Source organism: Papaver somniferum, chromosome 9 (assembly GCF_003573695.1).
Source record: "Papaver somniferum cultivar HN1 chromosome 9, ASM357369v1, whole genome shotgun sequence".
NCBI classification, from domain to species: domain Eukaryota; kingdom Viridiplantae; phylum Streptophyta; class Magnoliopsida; order Ranunculales; family Papaveraceae; genus Papaver; species Papaver somniferum.
In genome coordinates, this window is record NC_039366.1 from 39,114,133 (window position 1) to 39,135,833 (window position 21,701).

At 37.6% G+C, this 21,701-nt stretch overlaps 1 long non-coding RNA gene across 1 annotated transcript; it reads right to left on the reverse strand.

Annotated features, from left to right (window-relative positions):
- Positions 1-14,821: 14,821 nt before the first annotated feature.
- Positions 14,822-16,620, reverse strand: LOC113308137. Its single transcript, XR_003339519.1, has 3 exons — positions 16,559-16,620; positions 16,288-16,423; positions 14,822-15,064 (listed from the first exon to the last, which is right to left on the reverse strand). It is a non-coding gene; the product is annotated as an uncharacterized LOC113308137 (long non-coding RNA).
- Between the last annotated feature and the right edge of the window lie 5,081 nt (positions 16,621-21,701).

Consider the following 21,701-nt stretch of genomic DNA (forward strand, 5'->3'; position numbering starts at 1 on the left):
GTTTGTTTGAGGGCTATGTGTTTTATTTGAGGCCCACACAAATTTTATTCCCAACTAGATGGAGGACAGGGTGTGGGTGAACGACCAAATTACTTTGTATTAAAACAACAAAATACTAAAAGCGCATTTGGACGCACATTCAGAAGTTAGTTTTCCATTTCTGGAAGTCAAAAACTCAGTCTGGCAATAATATTTCAGAACTACTTCTAGAAGCAGAAAAGTCAACTTTTTGTGAAGCAAAATAATTTTGTTTCTGACTTCTGCTTTTGAATAAGCAAATTTGTATCTAAACGCGCTATAAAACCTAATACCCTAATTTATTTTCATTTCCAATCCTAGATTTTATCACTCTCTTCATCAACCAATTCATTCAAAAAAAAAACAAAAAAAATCCAGTTTTAAAGCCAATTAATCGTTTTTTTCTCTTCTTCTATATGGTGAAGGTAACAACAAGATTTAAGCAAGTTAATAAATTTTCTTGTCCTAATAAGATGTTCTGACGCAACAAAAACTAACAATCAGGATGGATAAAAAAGATGATAGTACTCAATACGATAGAACAAAGTAAGATCAGAACACGCAAATACATAGGGTTTGGCTTCAGAATCCCGATGAAGTCTTTAAGTCGTTAACCTATAATGGTTTTAGGAAAAACCTAGGTTAAAGGAGAATCGACTTTAGTTGCAACTAGTATCACATATGAGGTGTGAGGATTAGGTTTCCCAGTTGCTAGAGTTCTCCCTTATATAGTTCAAATCAGGGTTTGCAATCAATATGCTACCTTGGTAACAAAGCATTCAATATTCACCGTTAGATGAAAACCTGATTAGAGTCAAGCTAATATCTTTCAACTGTTAGATCGAACTTAGCTTGTTATACACAAACGAAATGTGACTTCATTTAGGTATGAGTAACCATACCCAAACGTGCGCACATAATTGGCTCAAGAATAGTTAACCGAAGTTTGACATATGAACACTTTCATATCAACCTTGTTCATCTTAATCACAACTAGTTCAAATAACTCAAATGAAACTAGTTATGGAGTTTTTCAATTGTTTATATTCTCATAGAAGTATAAAAGATACAATTGAAGCAAAATTGATTTTGATTCACTTGAATCAATTCATGAACGTTATAGCCACGGTTTGCAAAAGATTGCATTCCTTAATATATAAATATATTTGTTCATGAACAAACCGATTTTAGAACTTAACCCACACAAGTATGCAAACGGGTACGCATACTTAGAGTTCCGTACTTGGTCTGGGTTCGTCAGTATGCGAACGGGTATGGTACGCATACGGGTATGCATACTAAGTTTTCGGACTTCAACTATCAAACCAGTACGCATACGGGTATGCATACTATGGTTCCCGGACTTTGAATAACTTGCAATATTTAGCATACAAGTATACTGTGCTATATCCAATCAATGGTTAATTGTTCTAAAATCCATATTAATCATTGAAACATTCTTGGAAGACGGGAATAGCTGTCTCACACAAACTATTAGCTTCAAATAAAATTTCAAGTGATCAATTGATTAATACGAAACATTCCGAGACTACATCAAATGACTGTCTCACACAAATCATGTAAGATGTTACCAGGCGATTTTCACATGATCATCTTTTGACTTTTGTCAAGGATAAAGATGAACTTGGTTAAAACGAAAGCTTACCAACACATATTTCGAGAAATATGTAAGTGAGTTAAACTCATCTCGAAATATCAAATGTGTATAATGTAAAGTCTATATAGCTATACGACCTTTGTCTTAATATGAGATAGAATAGAAATATACTTCTGAGTGATGGTTGAGTTCAAGTCTCCATATACCTTTTGTTGATGAAGTTCCACAAAGTCCCTTTAGTAGTTCTTCGTCTTCAATCGATGAACGTCGTGAAATCTAAAGCTTAACTACACATTCTATCCTAATCTGAGACATAGCTATATGTAGACTAGAAATCAAAACTTATAGTTTTGTCAACTAAACTTGACAACAAGCTTGAGATAGCAACGCTTGCGAGTTCGACCTAGTAGTGCTCTAACACATGAAACACCCATTAGTCCACTATTATGGTTGAGAACAAAATGGGTATACCTCAATTAATATGGATGTACCCAATCTGGACACTATAATTATGTTGACCATCAAAAGAAAAAATTGTTGGACGCCTTGACCTTGGCTCTTTTACCGTTGTCATTAAATCGACCATTCGTAGAAATTCTCTTGGTATCTAAGAGAAAACACAAGGGTATTTACAAGAATGATCACGCTTCCTTATTCCGGTTTACAAAAAAGTCCCACTGTTACAAAGTATTATCAAAACGGTCATTAGACAGCTAAATGTTCTGTTATGTCACGTTTCAGAGTTATGTCGGGTTCAACAGTTACCTAATTACCCCTCGATCGTGTCATTTGCACGTGTGAACTCGTGTCTGGGTTTTGACAGGTATAATAGTTACCTAATTACCCCTCAATCGAGCCATTTGAACGTGTGCTTTCGTGAATTTTTTTTTCTAGAAACGGAGGGCCGTTGGATCAATACCAAAGAAAACCCTAACACAAATACTAAGAAGATCCACTTCCTACCTCATTTTGTCGCCGCTTCTGTTTGATATCTTCTTCTCCGAAGAAATGGAAAAGATGGTAGCGAAAACATGAATCATTGTTGTTCATACCTGATCCAACAAACATTTCTTCGTAGTCTCGGTATACTAAAGTTGTTCTGCTTACACGAGTTTAAAGATTTCTTCACATCACCAATCATCACTGTTACTCAACTTCTGATAACCAATGTCAGTTTTTTTCCATCAAGATGCTCAAATCACGAGGTAATAGTTCTTCCTCTATATATTATTTTTTTAGAATTAAAACTCGATTCAGAAACCCTAGTTTTTTTAATTATCGATTTTTGACTGATGCAAAATTTGTGAAAGAAGATAATGGGTTTTTCAACTTTCTGGTAATTTGTTGTTTTTTTCGTTCGATTATGTTTGGGTCATAAACCCTAAATTTCTTAAAGAAATTGGGGATTTTTTCCATTAGCCCTAAATCATTTCTTAAAGAAATTGTTTTTTTTTTTGGGTTTATGTAACTTAGTTCTCATTTGTGCCATATAATCTCTAAAACTAACAGTTTAGTCATTATGTATTCAAGTATTAGGGGGTTTTCGTTACAAATTGCAGTTGCTATTTGGATACAAATTCTTATCTTCAATTCTCATTTGTGCATGAAATATGTGAAGGACCCGATTAGGAGTTTTAGGGTCGAATGGTTTTGGACTAATAAGGTTAACTATTTAGAAAATGTGGATGTTAATTCTGGAGGGTTGAAGGAATTTTGTGATAAAGTTCATGCTTTGTTTAACTTAGACCAATATTAAGTTAAACTTAAAACTTGGAACATAAAAAAGATCAAGTAACTTAATAGTAGGTGATAAATCAACCTGTCCAATGTGGCTCACAGATGTAAAGGATGCATCTGGTAATTGTACCTTAATTGGTTTATCAACCACTGCATAAGTGTGGAAAGATGATAATGAAGAACACATGTGGTGAGTAGTACCACTATCAACAATCCAAATAAGTGTAGAGAACAGTAAGGCAGTAGGAGAAGAATTAGAAATTCAGGACAAAGTGATACCTGCAAAGTTAGAATATGGTGTTATGTTTCCATTGTCCGGATCGAGCAGAGCAAGTATGCGAGCATATTGTTCATCAGCAATGGATGGTGCAACAGGGGAAGCAACAGAAGCCAAAGCACGAGAATATGACCTTGACGCATCTTTCGGATAATCATTCAGTTTCCAACAGATGAGCCTCGTATGACCATGTTTGTTGCAGCGATCAAAAAATGGTCTCTGACGTTTGGTATTGATGTTGCTGGCACCATTGGTGTTGTTGGGAAATAGTCGGCTGCTTCTAGGGTCGTGGAGGCTTACATTGAAAGCTGCAGATTCCACATTGTGCACAACCAAGGAATTGAGTCCATGTTGTTCCTCTTCCTGACGAACAAGGTTGTATAACTTCGCAGCAGAGGGTAATGGCTCGGTGATAAGGAGCTGACTTCTCAAGTTTGAAAAACAACTTTGGAGACCCTGCAAAATTTCCATTGCACGGTCTTGGTTGTTTTGTTCAATATGAGTCTTACCTACATGACAGATGCATGGTATGGGAGGCCGGAAAGAGTCCAATTGGTCCCAAAGAGTTTTCAGCTAAGTGGAATACTGAGCAACAATATTTTTCTCTTGTTTCAGACTCGAGATGGCTTGCTTGATGGCATACAACTTGGTTGCATTAGACTGTGCAAAGCGACTCTTCAGATTCATCCACATCTCATGTGCAGTATCAAAGGAAATAACGTTGCGACCAATCTATGGCTCACAAGAGTTGCAAACCAAGCTTCCAACGAGATAATCACAACGCTGCCAATAAGGAATATGCTGGGTTTGTTGTATTTTCGATTGTACCATCTATATAACATGTCTTTTCCTTAGCACTCAAAGATTTTCGCATCCCTTGTACCCAAGTGCCATAGTTTTCACTTGAAAGAACTGGTTAATAAAGAACGATGGTGGGATTGTCGGCTGGATGTATATAGTATGGACTATCTGGTTGAAGATGAGGGTTCTCATCAGTAACTTTCTTTCCTTTCTCTGTGGTTTCTGGAGTTTTCGAAGGTCGAGTGTTCTCACTGTCTCCCATTGTCTGGAGAATTGGATGTTTGTAGGATTTAGGATTTAACCTAGGATGATTGTAAGGTTTTTGATCTAACCTAGCACGATGTTACCATAAAATAATTTAGAAGACAGTGTATTTGGTTTCACAACAGTGAAGATTTTTATTCCATTCAATGTTATATATATAGTTACAATTTACAGTTTACAATAAATCATGAGAACAAAGACTAAGTAAAGATAAATCATATCTAACTAAGTAAGCTACAAAACTGGAAGACTAAAACTTATTTGTTGCAGTGCTATAAAACAAGAAGACTAGAAGATATTGTTACAATGATGGTGCAATGATTGTAGTGGTACGAATATATGATACATATATCGTTAATACCACACAGAAATAATTACTGGCATGGCAAAACAACTTTTATGCCTCCCCATAGGGACCGGCCTAGGATAAGCATCAAATGGAATATCGTCCAGAAAAAGTGTATTCGAGAGCTAGCCATTAGCACAATATGCAAGGTTGGTTTCCACGGAATTTTGCACCCAAAAAACCAACTATCACATCATCAAGAATTCTGGATGATAGTTTCTTCTTTCCTCCACTAGGAAGGATTAATGGGACGAGTAAGGAATGTACACTTATGAGTTCTGAGAGATCTCTTGATCACCCTCTACTTGGTCTAACTGATTACTGATGGTCAGGGACGGAGGTGGGGGGTGGCTTACCTAGGCTGAAGCCCCCCCCCCCCCAAATTTTTTTTTTTTTTGTGAAAAGGTGTTTTGTCCATGTAAATCTTAGTGATGTGAGAAAGTATCGAATCCTTACCAGAAGAAGTTTGTATGGAGGATTTTGATTGCCTGTTGATAAGATCCTTGTATCCCTCAATTATCAGATTAAGGTTGTTCGTCATATCTCCACCGTTGCTTCCACAAACTGGTGAACATCATTCTTCACATTAGGTTGAGAAGAACCTCTCTCAAATCTCCTTGAACGATTTATATTATTGCCACAATTGGTTCGAATGTTCGATGAGCATATTGAACTGACTTTCCTAGAAGAATTCACAAGAAGAGTAATAAAGCCAATAGGTTTAGAACTCTGTATATCAGTTACACCTTTGAGAATTATATCTAAGGTGTGCTGAAGTCGACCAAAGTAATTGTCATTCTTCAGTTATATCTTTCGTTGAACATGTCCTTTTGAATCACAAAAAAGACATACTTTCTAATCACCGGAGTGATTAGAGTGTGTAGCTTTAGACACACCGTTAGAAGATTTCTTCCTTACATGAAAAGTGGTAAATCCATGATCATTGGAAGAACCAAACACTTCTTTAGCTATAGGAAGGGTTTGCAGTTTAGCTCCTGAAGCTGTTTTCATTAGAGAAACATGATTAGAACTAGCTAAGTTTTCTAATATCATGGCATAATCAGAAGTGATTGGTATGACGGACTCCACAGAATGACCTTTGTCTTGAATAAAGATATTACTCAATATTCGTTCTATTTCAAGGGAATCTTCTTTGAGTTTAGCCTCGAATAAGGTTTTGGAAGAACCAAAAGCAACATTTTCCTCACGAAGAACCTTCAATTCGGAATCACGATCTTTTACCATACTAACCATAGTATTGACCTTGTGTTTCAGCCTATTGATATCAACTGCCTGAATTCTAACAAGTTTTAGAATCGCTGCACTTTTCTGGGCTGCTTCCCTTTCTACTTCAGATTCAGACTCGTCAGTAAGATAATCAGGGTAACACATATCAATACTTGTCTGTTTCATGTGAACTGCATGTTCATCTATATGTGAGATCGACAAGTCTTTCTCTTTAACAGATTTCATAGAAATTTTTTTTTATTTCTGGTGATGCGTTTGTCAGAGATAACACAATTGTCCATAGAGTCAAATTGCTACAAACATAGAATTATGAGGTCTTCAACGTGTTTGCCCGCTCTGATACCAATTGAAAAAACGGGGGTCTAACAACCACACCCAATATTTCGTTTAGGCAATCTATATGGACTAACCCCAATATATTTCCAAGAGAATCAACTAGCTAGACAGTCAGACTCAATCAAAGAAAATACATCCAAGAGTTAAATCTCAATTTCTCAAATCAATCTGCAATCAAACAGATAGAAATATGTGAGCCGGATTAATATGATAAATAACTTCAATGGTACCAAAGACCAATATCCAAGTATCAATCAATTTATATCAATAACCAAAGGTTGGATTATCTAATTGATTGAACTACGCACAACCTGTGGTATTTCAATTATATAAAATTATAATGCGGAAAAGCAATAACACAGACACGATAAATTTTATTAACGAAGAAACCGTGAATGCATAAAAACCCCGGGACCTAGTCTATATTTGATCATCACACTGTATTAAGCCGCTACAGACTCTAGCCTACAACAAGTTAACTTCAGACTAAAATGTAGTTGAGCCCTAACCATTATCACACTAATTAAGGTACAGTCGCGTTCCTTACGCCTCTTGAACCACGCCGGATTCTGCGCACTTGATTCCCTTAGATAATCTCACCCACAACTAAGAGTTTCTACAACCCCAAGTAGAAGACTTGATAAACAAATCTGCCTCACACAGAAAAGTCTATTGAATAGATAAATCTGTCTCCCACAGAAATACCTACGAGTTTTTGTTCCGTCTTTTGATAAATCAAGGTGAACAGGAATCAATTGATACACTGGACTTATATTCCGAAGAACAGTCTAGTAATACCAATCACCTCATAATAATCTTAATCGTATGGAAGCGAAATAAGATATTGTAGAATCACAAACGATGAGACGAAGATGCTTGTGAATACTTTTTATCTTACCTATCGGAGATTAAATCTCGAGCAAATCTTAGAGAAGATAGTACTCAATACGATAGAACAAAGTAAGATCAGAACACGCAAATACATAGGGTTTGGCTTCAGAATCCCGATGAAGTCTTTAAGTCGTTAACCTATAATGGTTTTAGGAAAAACCTAGGTTAAAGGAGAATCGACTTTAGTTGCAACTAGTATCACATATGAGGTGTGAGGATTAGGTTTCCCAGTTGCTAGAGTTCTCCCTTATATAGTTCAAATCAGGGTTTGCAATCAATATGCTACCTTGGTAACAAAGCATTCAATATTCACCGTTAGATGAAAACCTGATTAGAGTCAAGCTAATACCTTTCAACTGTTAGATCGAACTTAGCTTGTTATACACAAACGAAATGTGACTTCATTTAGGTATGAGTAACCGTACCCAAACGTGCGCACATAATTGGCTCAAGAATAGTTAACCGAACTTTGCCATATGAACACATTCATATCAATCTTGTTCATCTTAATCACAACTAGTTCAAATAACTCAAATGAAACTAGTTATGGAGTTTTTCAATTGTTTATATTCTCATAGAAGTATAAAAGATACAATTGAAGCAAAATCGATTTTGATTCACTTGAATCAATTCATGAACGTTATAGCCACGGTTTGCAAAATATTGCATTCCTTAATATATAAATATATTTGTTCATGAACAAACCGATTTTAGAACTTAACCCACACAAGTATGCAAACGGGTACGCATACTTAGAGTTCCGGACTTGGTCTGGGTTCGTCAGTATGCGAACGGGTATGGTACGCATACGGGTATGCATACTAAGTTTTCGGACTTCAACTATCAAACCAGTACGCATACGGGTATGCATACTATGGTTCCCGGACTTTGAATAACTTGCAATATTTAGCATACAAGTATACTGTGCTATATCCAATCAATGGTTAATTGTTCTAAACTCCATATTAATCATTGAAACATTCTTGGAAGACGGGAATAGCTGTCTCACACAAACTATTAGCTTCAAATAAAATTTCAAGTGATCAATTGATTAATACGAAACATTCCGAGACTACATCAAATGACTGTCTCACACAAATCATGTAAGATGTTACCAGACGATTTTCACATGATCATCTTTTGACTTTTGTCAAGGATAAAGATGAACTTGGTTAAAACGAAAGCTTACCAACACATATTTCGAGAAATATGTAAGTGAGTTAAACTCAGCTCGAAATATCAAATGTGTATAATGTAAAGTCTATATAGCTATACGACTTTTGTCTTAATATGAGATAGAATAGAAATATACTTCTGAGTGATGCTTGAGTTCAAGTCTCCATATACCTTTTGTTGATGAAGTTCCACAAAGTCCCTTTAGTAGTTCTTCGTCTTCAATCGATGAATGTCGTGAAATCTAAAGCTTAACTACACATTCTATCCTAATCTGAGACATAGCTATATGTAGACTAGAAATCAAAACTTATAGTTTTGTCAACTAAACTTGACAACAAGCTTGAGATAGCAACGCTTGCGAGTTCGACCTAGTAGTGCTCTAACACATGAAACACCCATTAGTCCACTATTATGGTTGAGAACAAAATGGGTATACCTCAATTAATATGGATGTACCCAATCTGGACACTATAATTATGTTGACCATCAAAAGAAAAAATTGTTGGACGCCTTGACCTTGGCTCTTTTACCGTTGTCATTAAATCGACCATTCGTAGAAATTCTCTTGGTATCTAAGAGAAAACACAAGGGTATTTACAAGAATGATCACGCTTCCTTATTCCGGTTTACAAAAAAGTCCCACTGTTACAAAGTATTATCAAAACGGTCATTAGACAGCTAAATGTTCTGTTATGTCACGTTTCAGAGTTATGTCGGGTTCAACAGTTACCTAATTACCCCTTGATCGTGTCATTTGCACGTGTGAACTCGTGTCTGGGTTTTGACAGGTATAATAGTTACCTAATTACCCCTCAATCGAGCCATTTGAACGTGTGCTTTCGTGATTTTTTTTTTCTAGAAACGGAGGGCCGTTGGATCAATACCAAAGAAAACCCTAACACAAATACTAAGAAGATCCACTTCCTACCTCATTTTGTCGCCGCTTCTGTTTGATATCTTCTTCTCCGAAGAAATGGAAAAGATGGTAGCGAAAACATGAATCATTGTTGTTCATACCTGATCCAACAAACATTTCTTCGTAGTCTCGGTATACTAAAGTTGTTCTGCTTACACGAGTTTAAAGATTTCTTCACATCACCAATCATCACTGTTACTCAACTTCTGATAACCAATGTCAGTTTTTTTCCATCAAGATGCTCAAATCACGAGGTAATAGTTCTTCCTCTATATACTATTTTTTTAGAATTAAAACTCGATTCAGAAACCCTAGTTTTTTTAATTATCGATTTTTGACTGATAAAACGCAAAATTTGTGAAAGAAGATAATGGGTTTTTCAACTTTCTGATAATTTGTTGTTTTTTTCATTCGATTATGTTTTGGGTTATAAACCCTAAATTTCTGAAAGAAATTGGGGATTTTTTCCATTAGCCCTAAATCATTTCTGAAAGAAATTGGGTTTATGTAACTTAGTTCTCATTTGTGCCATATAATCTCTAAAACTAACAATTTAGTCATTATGTATTCAAGTATTAGGGGGTTTTCGTTACAAATTGCAGTTGCTATTTGGATACAAATTCTTATGTTCAATTCTCATTTGTGCAGGAAATATGTTAAGTACCCTACTAGGAGTTTTAGGGTCGAATGTTTTTGGACTAATAAGGTTAACTATTTAGAAAATGTGGATGTTAATTCTGGAGGGTTGAAGGCATTTTGTGATAAAGTTCATGCTTTGTTTAACTTAGACCAACTAAGAAGGTTGAGGTGATTTGGATTGATTTGGATTGGTAATGATAAACCAAAATATATGGTTAATGATTCCCATTGGTATGAGATGTGGGATAAGGTTGTTGTTGAGGATGTGTATGTGAATTTATGGTGCAATGTTAGTGACAGGATTGTGCCTACTGGTGATGGATGTGCTGAAAATTCTGGGATAACAAACAAGAGAGACTCAACCCCATCCAAGGTTAGAAGTAATTCAATAACATGCATTAACTATGCTAATTCACCGGTTAGACTTGATCTAGAGATGTTTGCCACACCTAAAAAGAAGTCTACATGCACTATATCACCACATTTTGTTAGAAGGACTGTAGAGCTTATTAAGAAATCTAATTGATGCAGTGAGTAGGACTAGTGGCAGTAGCAAGAGGTTGAGGTGATCTGCAAGTTCGTAACACGATGTAGATAACTAATTTCGTCCTTCCGGAACAGTCCCTGCACTTAAACTAAGATGGTATATTGAAGCTACATATGTACTGCTCATGCATTCTTAGTCAATGCAATGAGGAATGCTGATTGCTGAATCCCATAACTAACCAACATATGGTTTAGCGACCAACGGACCAAGGACATATGTTTTCGATCTTTCTTAGCTGATGTTTTCAATATGACAATATCGGTCATGCCGTTGATTAGTTACAATCCAACGACAAAAGTTTTCGATCCTTGGTCATATGGATCGACCTATCCCAGACAATCTCTTGGTGTCTAAGAGAAAACACAACAAAAAACGTCCTTCTGGGCCGTTCATTGTGAAAAGTTAGATAAAATCCAACGGTGAATATACTCAATCCGCGTCAAATAAAAGAACCAATCAGAGAATATCCAAAAAGCCAATATTATATAAAGGTCATATTTTGATTTGAGTTTTGGATCTGAGAGATTGAAAAATCCAACAGGAGAGATGAGTGATATAATTAGGTCAAAATCTTCTTCTTCAATACAATCAATTAGTTATGGTGGGAGAACAATTGTCAAAGAAAATTCTCATGGTGGTGTATCTGTCGTGGAAGAGAAATTTCCAGATTCAGAGATGAATTCGGTTGGTTTTTGGTCTGGAATCGGTAATGGAATTAAGAATTCACCAGGCTCTGCAGTCAAATGTTTTGGTACCAATTTTTGTCAGTCTAGCAATTCACTTGTAGAAAGGAAGTGGGACGAAACCAATTCACTTGTAGAAAGGAAGTGGGACGAAACCAATTCTATTATCAAGAATGAAGGGATTCCTGTTTTAAAGGTTGGTGTTGGATTTATGGGAGCAATTGCAGCAACCTACATGATTAGTACTGTAGTTAATCATGTGAAGGGTGGTAAGTAATATGTTAGCATCATGTGTATGAGAAAAAGAAATAGGAAATGGTTAGGGTTAGGGTTTCTAGGTTTGGGGGGTTAAGAGTGATTTTGTGGGTGATATGATGTATGGGAACAAACAAAAAGGCAAAATAATATGAAATGGAAGTTAGTTTATAATGTTATGTGTTTGAATTTTCTCTTATTCGGTTGTCAATTTGAATTTTGTTTCAATATCAGATTCTGTTTTGTGTGTAGTAAAACCATGCTTATGCTCATCTTGAATTGTATTTAAAGAACCTGTTGTTTCTGCTTGTGTTAAAGTTGGTTCTAATTACAGGAGTACATGTCAATTTGAAAAGAGTTTACTATTTTTTACAGAATTCACTTGTAAAAAATGCAGAATCCCATGTGCTTCCCTTGCTTGTGCGCGCTTGTGATGTTAATGATGCCCACATACAAGAAGAAGTTCTACAAAGAACTGTGGTCTCATGAAGCAGCTTGATTTTCAGGTGCACCTCGCTGTCACTGATAATATGAATTATAATTCTGGTCTTGGATCTGTTAAGCTCTAATTCATCTTATATTCTCACGGGTGTTGTATTTGTTATATCTGATTTTCAAAACACTTCTACTAAACCTTTGTGCTTTGAAACATAAAAAGAACTTGATCAGTTTGATTGATGACACTCACTTTAATTTGTCACTCAAAAGATGCTTGATGCTTTTCCATTAAAGTGAACTGTATTTTCGATTTTGTTTCATACTTCTCCAGTCACATTCCCTTTGTTATCAATCTCAAACATTTAACTAATTTCGTGCAGTTGGGGAAACAAGCAATTTTGCCTCGTGTGCACGAGTTAGCATTTAAGACATTGGTGGCTGTAGTATATATGTCTTTGTTACTACTGTTTATGCTCTAGTTCATTAACTGCTGCAGGCTTTTTTTTTTGTTTTTTGATCGGTGTTAACTGCTGCAGGCTTACTTTGTAGCAACTAGCATACAGAGACCATTTAGCGTCATGTTACATTTTGGCACATTATAGCCACATAAGAAAATAACTTGTTCTTGGCAAGCCCGAAAGCGAAGTACTAAAAATGCAATCCATTTGTATATATAGTTTGTTTGTTTTGTGAATGACATGCATTTTGACTCATGAACTGACCAAACGGCCCCAATTACTTCAAATCAAAATGATTAACAGCCTCAGTAAGGATAGTGGTATCCATTCTTTCTGCACAATCAATTTATCTAATTTAAGATTATTTATGTCTGTTAGAGGGAATGGATGCCTTGTGTATATGTTCCGTAAGCGCCTGATAGACTGTCTTCATCTGTGAAAATACTGCTGTAAGAAATAAAAAAAATCAGTATCTTTGGGTTGCATTCTGATGATATAACCATTGTCAGGTAAGAGTTAATCCTTTGCTATGCCTGGGAGAATTGGTGTGCACCACGAACGTACATGCAACATTGGAGATTTTGCAGACGGTCCAACAGCGTACAGTTGAGAATCATTCAGCTCCCACCCTCATGTGTGATTTGGGATTTGTAGACTCAATTCTCAAGCAGGTACTCTCTCTAATTTCTACTTTTATGCTTTTCTTACATGTGAGGAATTCCTCGTTTTGCATTGCAGATCTTTAAAATGCTTTTTTCTTGTTAAAAAGTTGAAGAAAGTAAAATGTTTTTCCTTTTTCTAGTACAATTAGAAAGGTTGAGGAAAATCGTACTTTATAAATCACGACTTTTTTTTTCTTCTGATCAATCTGCCTTGTTTAGCACAGCGTGAATTTGCTGCCGAGCATGCCCTTCCCTACTTTTGTTGCCACTTCACAATGCGCAACAATTGAATAGTCGGCAGTTCGCTAAACACATGCTTTTTGTGAAAGATATCCCCAGGTGGTTCGAGTAAGATGTTAACTACATATCTCTTTTCTTTCCTGTATGGGTTTCTCTCTCACTTAATTCAATAATGGCCAACACATCTGAGCTGGAGAAAAATGTCTGCTTTTACCACCCTTGAGTTTCGCAGGAAAATGGAAGAAAAGCAAGGTGTTTTTGTGACTGATTCTGGAATTCCAGAAATTGGGGTAACACCTGTACTAAATGAGACTCTGTCTCAACCATCTGTGACAACGAGCCGACCTGTTTCTTCTACGGCATAGCAGACCAGCATGGAATGGATATTGGAGTTCCATAGCAAAAGGACCTCAATATCCCGCTAGTCATCTGAAACTAGCCTACCTTGCGCGCAGAAAATGCAGATACAAGAGAAAATCTCGGTGTGTCTGACTGGTCTCCCCCAACAAACAAAATTTGTAAGACAAAATTCGGCCCACTTGATTATCAGCATTTTAGAAAGAATTTTTTGACTCGATTAAAGATGAAACCTTTGGTTCATCTGAAGATTCTGGCGAAATTACTGTTGATGTAGGGAGTCAGGATCCAGTATACAACTCTGCTAATCAAGATGCCTGCTCTACAATTACTGACATGAGAGGACCCAGAACACATTCTATCTGAAATTAAAGATAACAAAGTTAAAACCTGAGGTCAGCAATGTTGCATCCCCCCCAACACATTCTTTCTTGTTGCAGAAGGGCACAATCATTAACAGTTCGGTGTCATCCTATAGAATCCTCATAAAGTCTCCATGGTTATGAGGGAGGATCTATTAGTACTTTGAACAATTCGAGTCAAGGGGGTTCTGAAGTTCACAATGATGACAATGTCCCCGACTCTTGAAGCTTCTCTTGGATCATCCTTCATGGGGGAGCTTCAGTCGCCACAAGCTCCAGTTTCTGCACAAAGAGGTCCTGTTGGTGGGCCCTCATGAGTTCCAAATCCAGCAGCAAACGCTGATTTTGTTCCATCTAATGTCAATCTATATGGATCCAACAAATCACCTTTGAAGATGATCTTCCAAGATACAACCTCACGCCGCAAACAAAATTCAACATGACTGAGCCCCATTTGTTAGGGTTTGTTTGATGTTCAGAGAACTGAAATAGGGCTCAATCTTGTTGGTCTTGAGGGTTTCAAAAGCAGAACTGACAAGACTGGTGGGATCAGCTGCCTGAAGAGGACGGCTTGTATACCGCGGGTGATGTGTCACTTGATGCAGTTGATAAACTAGCAGCTCTAAATGCCGCCTTTAAAGATGAAAGGTCCATGATACTTGCCCTGATGATCCACCACCTCACCAAAGGGGGTAATAAGCCTATCAGAGCCTTGGGTAGTCCTGTAGTTATTCTCGTCAACAAACCAATGTCTGAGAAAGAGAGTGGCGCCAGAGGAAGATATGATTCGTTTTCCTAGAAAAATAAAAAAGAGAAATTATAAAATAGAAGAACAAAAATAAATGAGTTCATATTATAGAAAAAAGACCTTAATTCATTTCACCACAAACACCCAGGGTTTCAAGGATGGGACTAATCCACCTTCCATAATAAAAGTCAAATCAGAGACCAAGAGCAGTATGGAAAATCGTGTTCAAATAATCCCTGTTAGCGTGACCATTTAACACATACAGACATGTATTGATCATTGATCAACACGAAAACAAATGAACTGCAGGACAAAATTTCACTTTAGCACATTCAGTTATGTTCGGACATTTCTTATTGACTATTCCACTCTACAGTTTGAATAGAAGATAACCAGGTGCTCCTATCATGGTATTCAGTTATATCCATGGTACAGTTAACATGGAAGAAGAATGGGAAAAGTGTCGATAAAAAGGAGGCTTGCCTTGTATTGAATAAAGTAGAAAACACCCCGAACACAAAAATCATGACTCAAGATAGAACTAAAACCAAAATGGGATCATATTGCCTGTTGCCTAAATCACGATTGAGAGCAGACTTGTACAAGATGTACTAGAGAGATCTCCAGATGACAGGTTAAAAATAATGAAACGAGTTCATAGGTCTTAAGTTAAATAGTATAAGACTTCAACTCCCAAAACAACCAAACAAGGGAACTCAGTGGGATATATTCTTCATTAATACCCTTTCCAGAACCCAAAACCTTCCCCAGAACATTTCATCTCATAAACTTTGCTTTTTCTTACTTACACCAAATGCCTACTTTCTTAGAATGTTTTTTTTTAAAGCGCATGATCAGTGAACCACGCAGAAATAGTTACTGGTAAACTACAGAAATTCAGATGTGGACAGTTGCTGCGTGGCTTTAAAAATATATGAAGTCTTTCAGGAAAAGCCTCCCAAAGCTAAACTTAGTTAGTTGTGTCAAAACGCAATCGGCATTCCATCTGATATCCAGAATCAGCATGTTGTATATTAGCAGTAGATACATATAAAGTTTTGAACATCAATCACCCGATTTGATATCCAGAATTATGTCAGGACGACCTAGAGCCTCAGTTTATCATTCTCATGAACATCAACCATTCGATAATCTCACTGCAGGCTGAACTATATAAGAAACAGACAACTCGACATTCTATTAAAAGACTAAAATTATTCATCTCATAAAGTGAAAGGACGAAGTCTGCTCAAGCACTGTAGTAACTGACCTTGCTGCAGATGCTTTGGTATTGAACTGAGAAGCGCTTCGTCGACTAGTAACAGTTTGTGCTTCCATATCACCTATCATCCTCAGAATCTTCTCCAAAATCTGAAAATATCTTGGTATGATTCCATCTGCTTAACCTGAAAAACACCCAATTGTTAAACATAAGATCGAGAAACCAATCAAAAAGTACCATATCTTCGGTTCATCAATATTGCAAACAAAAAGACAAAATTGTTGATTCGTTCGCACAATAAGATAGGAGTCCAGATTACCTTGATGTGGTTGCTTTTGAGCGAAGAGATTTACTTTCCATGGAGGTAGCTTCATCTTTCCGATCAATGAGCTGTGTTTATAACCACAAATATTGATCAGAAAAACAGCTTTAACAACTAATTAAGAAAAAGGAAGCATAACTCAACTCTACCTGGCGCAGCGTATCAACGGTGATTCAGCTCAATCTAGAAATATAGGTTAAATTTCTAGAGACCTGACTTCTTGAATCGAAGAGTTCAATCAAATTCGATGCAAGGCTCTTGAATTGATGACAGAATCAAATCAATGCAAGGCTTTAGAGAAAACTCTAGTGTATTATCTCTTAAAACTGAATGAATAAAACTATCTTACAATCCCTTATTTATATGAACCTATCTTTCCTAAAAATCAAACATCTAAGAAAAGGAATTATAAAAGAAAAAGGAAATCTAAAAAGACCAAAATTAGGAAAGGTATCAAGATGCTGCATCAGGTCCCGCCGGGGAAGAAGGATTCGACCACGAATCTGGAACTGGGTCTGGTGGAACAAAACGTGATAAATAACGAACATTGAAGACATCCGAAGTGTTGATGTTTGCTGGAAGTTGTAGGCGATAAGCATTGTCATTAATTCGTTCCACAACTGTGACAGGACCTATTTTCTTTGCCTTGAGTTTATTATAAGCATGAGCCGGCATTCGATCTTTAGTGAGAAATACCCAAACTTGATCACCTACTTCGAAGAGAACACGACGGCGACGAGAATCAGACGCAGCTTTGTACTTTGAGGAGGATGACTCGAGATTGGTAATAACCTTCGTATGAATCGTATGAATGTTGTCTACAAAATCATCAGCTACACCATGAAGACGTGTACGGTCTGGAAGAGTAGATAAATCCAAAGGACCACGAGGGAGAAGACCATAAACAACCTGAAATGGACTGAACCCTGAACTTCTATTAAGTGAATGATTATGAGCAAACTCTGCTTGAGGAAGCTTTGAGTCCCAAGTTTTAATAGAATCTCCCACAAGGCAGCGAAGCAAATTCCCCAAAGATCTATTGGTCACTTCTGTTTGACCGTCCGTTTGAGGATGATAAGCGGAACTCATGTCAAGGCTGGTTCCTAGTAATTTCCATAAAGACCTCCAAAATGTCCTAAGAATCGAGAATCCCGATCAGAAACGATGGAAGTTGGCAATCCATGGAGTCTGTAAACCTCTCGAAAAAAAATGTTGCGACTTGGACTGCATCTGAAGTCTTTTTACATGGAATGAAGTGCACCATCTTGGAGAAACGATCAACAATGACAAAGATTGAATCGAAACCCTTTTGTGTACGAGGAAGACCCATCACAAAGTCCATACTGATGTCCGTCCATGGTTGTGTTGGAATAGGGAGAGGAAGGTATAGACCGGCATTCGTGGAATGACCTTTTGATGTCTGACACACTGTGCAACGTTCGACAAAACGCTCAACATCACGTCTCAATGCAGGCCAAAAATAAGACTGAGAAAGTAAATACAACGTCCGGTCGCGACCAATGTGTCCTTCATTATGTGTTTCAGCAACAAGTTTAAGACGGAGGCTGCAGTCTGGAATGCAAAGACGACTGTCTCGAAAAAGAAAGCCATCGTGCATAGTGAAATCTCGAGAAAGACCATTCTGTACGTCAAGAAGAACTCGACCAAAGAAGTCATCAGACTCATATAAATCAGCAAAGGTGGAAAATCCCGGAACTGATACATGAAGAACGCTCAGCAAAGAATGGCGACGACTCAGGGCATCAGCAACTCGATTAGAAACACCTGACGTGTGTTTGATAACAAACGTAAATTGTTGCAAGTAAGATATCCATGATGCGTGACGAGCTGAGATTTTATCTTGACTGTTCAGGTGTTTTAAAGCATCATGATCTGTGTAAAGAACAAATTCTTTATGGAAAAGATAATGTCTCCAGTGTTTGATTGCTTGAACCACTGCATAAAATTCCACATCGTAAGTACTATAACGTAGACGAGCTCCAGCCAGTTTTTCACTGAAGAAGGCAATAGGTTTGTTGCGTTGGCTCAAGACAGCACCAATGCCCAACTTAGAAGCATCACTATGAAGTTCAAAAACTTGGTAAAGTTCAAAATCTGGAAAGCTAGAAGGTGCTGATAACAATTTCGTCTTAATGATCTCAAAAGCTGTAGTTGCTTCGGCAGTCCAAGTGAAGACACTATCATGACGAATACAATCAGTGATAGGTGCCATCAAACTGCTAAATTGCGGCACAAATCTTCGATAAAAAGATGCTAGACCATGAAAACTTCGAGTTTCAGATAAAGTAGTAGGAGTAGGCCAAGATTTTATTGCTTCTACCTTGCTCGGATCGACGGCTAGACCTTGTGCTGAGACGATGTATCCAAGGAAGTGAACCTCAGGAGAGCCAAACTCACACTTTTTTTGTGGCAAATAGTCGATCTCGACGGAGAACAAGAAGTACTTCTCTTAAGTGTGCAAGATGTTCAGTGAAGGACTTACTAAATATGAGAATATCATCAAAATAAACAACTACAAACTTACCTATGAAGGGCCGAAGAGATTGATTCATAACACGCATGAAAGTGCTTGGTGCATTGGACAAGCCAAAGGGCATGACAAGCCATTCAAAAAGTCCTTCGCGAGTTTTAAAAGCCGTCTTCCATTCATCTCCTGGGCGGATCCGTATCTGATGATAACCACTTCGAAGATCCAGTTTAGAGAAAATCGTTGCAGCTCCAATTTGATCTAATAGATCGTCGAGACGGGGAATGGGAAATCTATAGCGTACTGTAATTTTATTTATAGCACGGCTGTCGACACACATCCTCCAAGATCCATCCTTCTTTGGTATAAGCAAAGCTGGGACTGCACACGGACTCAAGCTTTCACGTAAATATCCCTTCAACACAAGTTCCTCAACCTGTCGTCTAAGTTCTTCATGCTCACTCGGACTCATACGATAATGAGCTCTATTAGGAAGAACAACATCTGGAATTAGATCAATATGGTGTTGAATATCTCTGAGTGGAGGAAGGCCGGGTGGTAACTCATTAGGAAAAACATCCTGAAACTCTTCCAATAGTCTTTGAAAATGTTCTGGAGGTGACGGCAAAGACTTTCTGACAACCGAATTGATCAATATTAGAACATATCTTTCTTCGCGAAGTGTTTCTTCAAAAGCTTTTTGCTGCAAGAAAAGGACTGGAGCTGATGGTGTATGTTGTTTCTCGGGCAAAGAAGGTTGTAGAGTGAAATTGCGATTATTGTAACGAAAACTGTAGGTATTACGATAGCCATCATGTTGTACTCGAAGATCAGATAACCAAGGACGTCCTAAAAGTAGATGGCAAGCATCCATTGGAGCAATATCACAATGAATTTGATCCTTATACGAATCTCCCACCGAAAAAGAAATCAATGCTCGTCGAGTTATGAGTACATCAGTATTCCGATCCAACCATGCCAACTTGTAGGGGTTAGGATGTAGTTCTGTTGATAATTGAAGTTTGGTTACAACCTCCTCAGCAATGACGTTTTCACTACTACCAGAATCAATTATGAAGTTACACACCTTGCCTCCAATAGTACACTTTGAGTGAAAAAGATTATGTCGTTGAGGGTTGATATCTGTTCCACGCGGAGCTAAACACACACGTCGCAACATTAATGCTGGTCCGCTATCTGCTTTAAGAACCTCTACTTCATCCTGTGGCTCTGTAGTTTCCTCATCGTAAATTACTTCAACGTCATTACCAGCAGTGTCAAGGAGGAGGCCTCTTCTGTTTCTAGTGGGGCAGGAAGACTGTCGATGACCTAAATCTCCACAAGAAAAGCAACGAATTGAGTTTGGTCGAGTTTGTCGAGTGTCAAGAGCTGGAACAATGGGTGTGTCTGCTTTGACAGATATAGCGTCATCTGTCGCAGTCGGAGTCTGATTTGGTCGAGAAGAACGAACAGTAGACCATGATGAGAAGGATAATTTAGTTTGCGCCTCAATAGTCAAAGCTTGCTGATGTGCTTCTGACAGTGTTGATGGATGAAAGAGATTGATTGTGTGTTGGATCTGTTGTCGTAATCCTGCTGTAAACCGTGCCACCAGTTGACGCTCAGAGTCTTGTATATCAACTCGATTGAGAAGTAAAAAAAATTCAGTAGAGTAGTCAGCCACAGATCGATTTCCCTGACGGATGGTATGGAGACGCTGAAACATTAGCTGGTCATAATTGTAAGGCAAGAATGTTTTCTTAAGTTTTGATGAAAGTTTATCCCATGACATAATCTTTGGTTTTCCAAGACGTGCACGAGTTGTCTTCAATTGTGTCCACCAGGCAGCTGCTCTGCCACGAAAACGCATTGTTAAGACAGGAACACATTGATCCATTGGAACTCGTTTGAATTCTAGGATTTCTTCTACCGTGACTATCCAATCGAGCAGTTCTTCAGCTGAAGAATTTCCATGAAACTCTGGTATCTCGGTTTTGAAACCCGATTCCCAATGAATATGAGCTGCTGCGTTTGGTACGTTATCTGGTGCTAGAGTACGGTTGGTGTGTAGAGGAGCAAAGGGATTAACGTCGTCTGCAAACGGGTTTTCTTCGTCATCAACATCGTCTCTGGTACTGTTAACGTGAGCAACATGCTCGCGTACGGCTGGTGCTGGTTGTTGAACCAGAAGGGTTTGGAGGGCAGTTGTGATGGAAGCCATCTGGGCTTGTAGCTCAGTAATGGCGTCACGATTGATTTCTGCTGCAGTACGAACTGGTGTTCGACGAGGTCTCACCATTGTAGTGACAGACAAAGAACGTAGCCTGTCTCTGATACCAACCTGGCGCAGCGTATCAACGGTGATTCAGCTCAATCTAGAAATATAGGTTAAATTTCTAGAGACCTGACTTCTTGAATCGAAGAGTTCAATCAAATTCGATGCAAGGCTCTTGAATTGATGACAGAATCAAATCAATGCAAGGTTTTAGAGAAAACTCTAGTGTATTATCTCTTAAAACTGAATGAATAAAACTATCTTACAATCCCTTATTTATATGAACCTATCTTTCCTAAAAATCAAACATCTAAGAAAAGGAATTATAAAAGAAAAAGGAAATCTAAAAAGACCAAAATTAGGAAAGGTATCAAGAT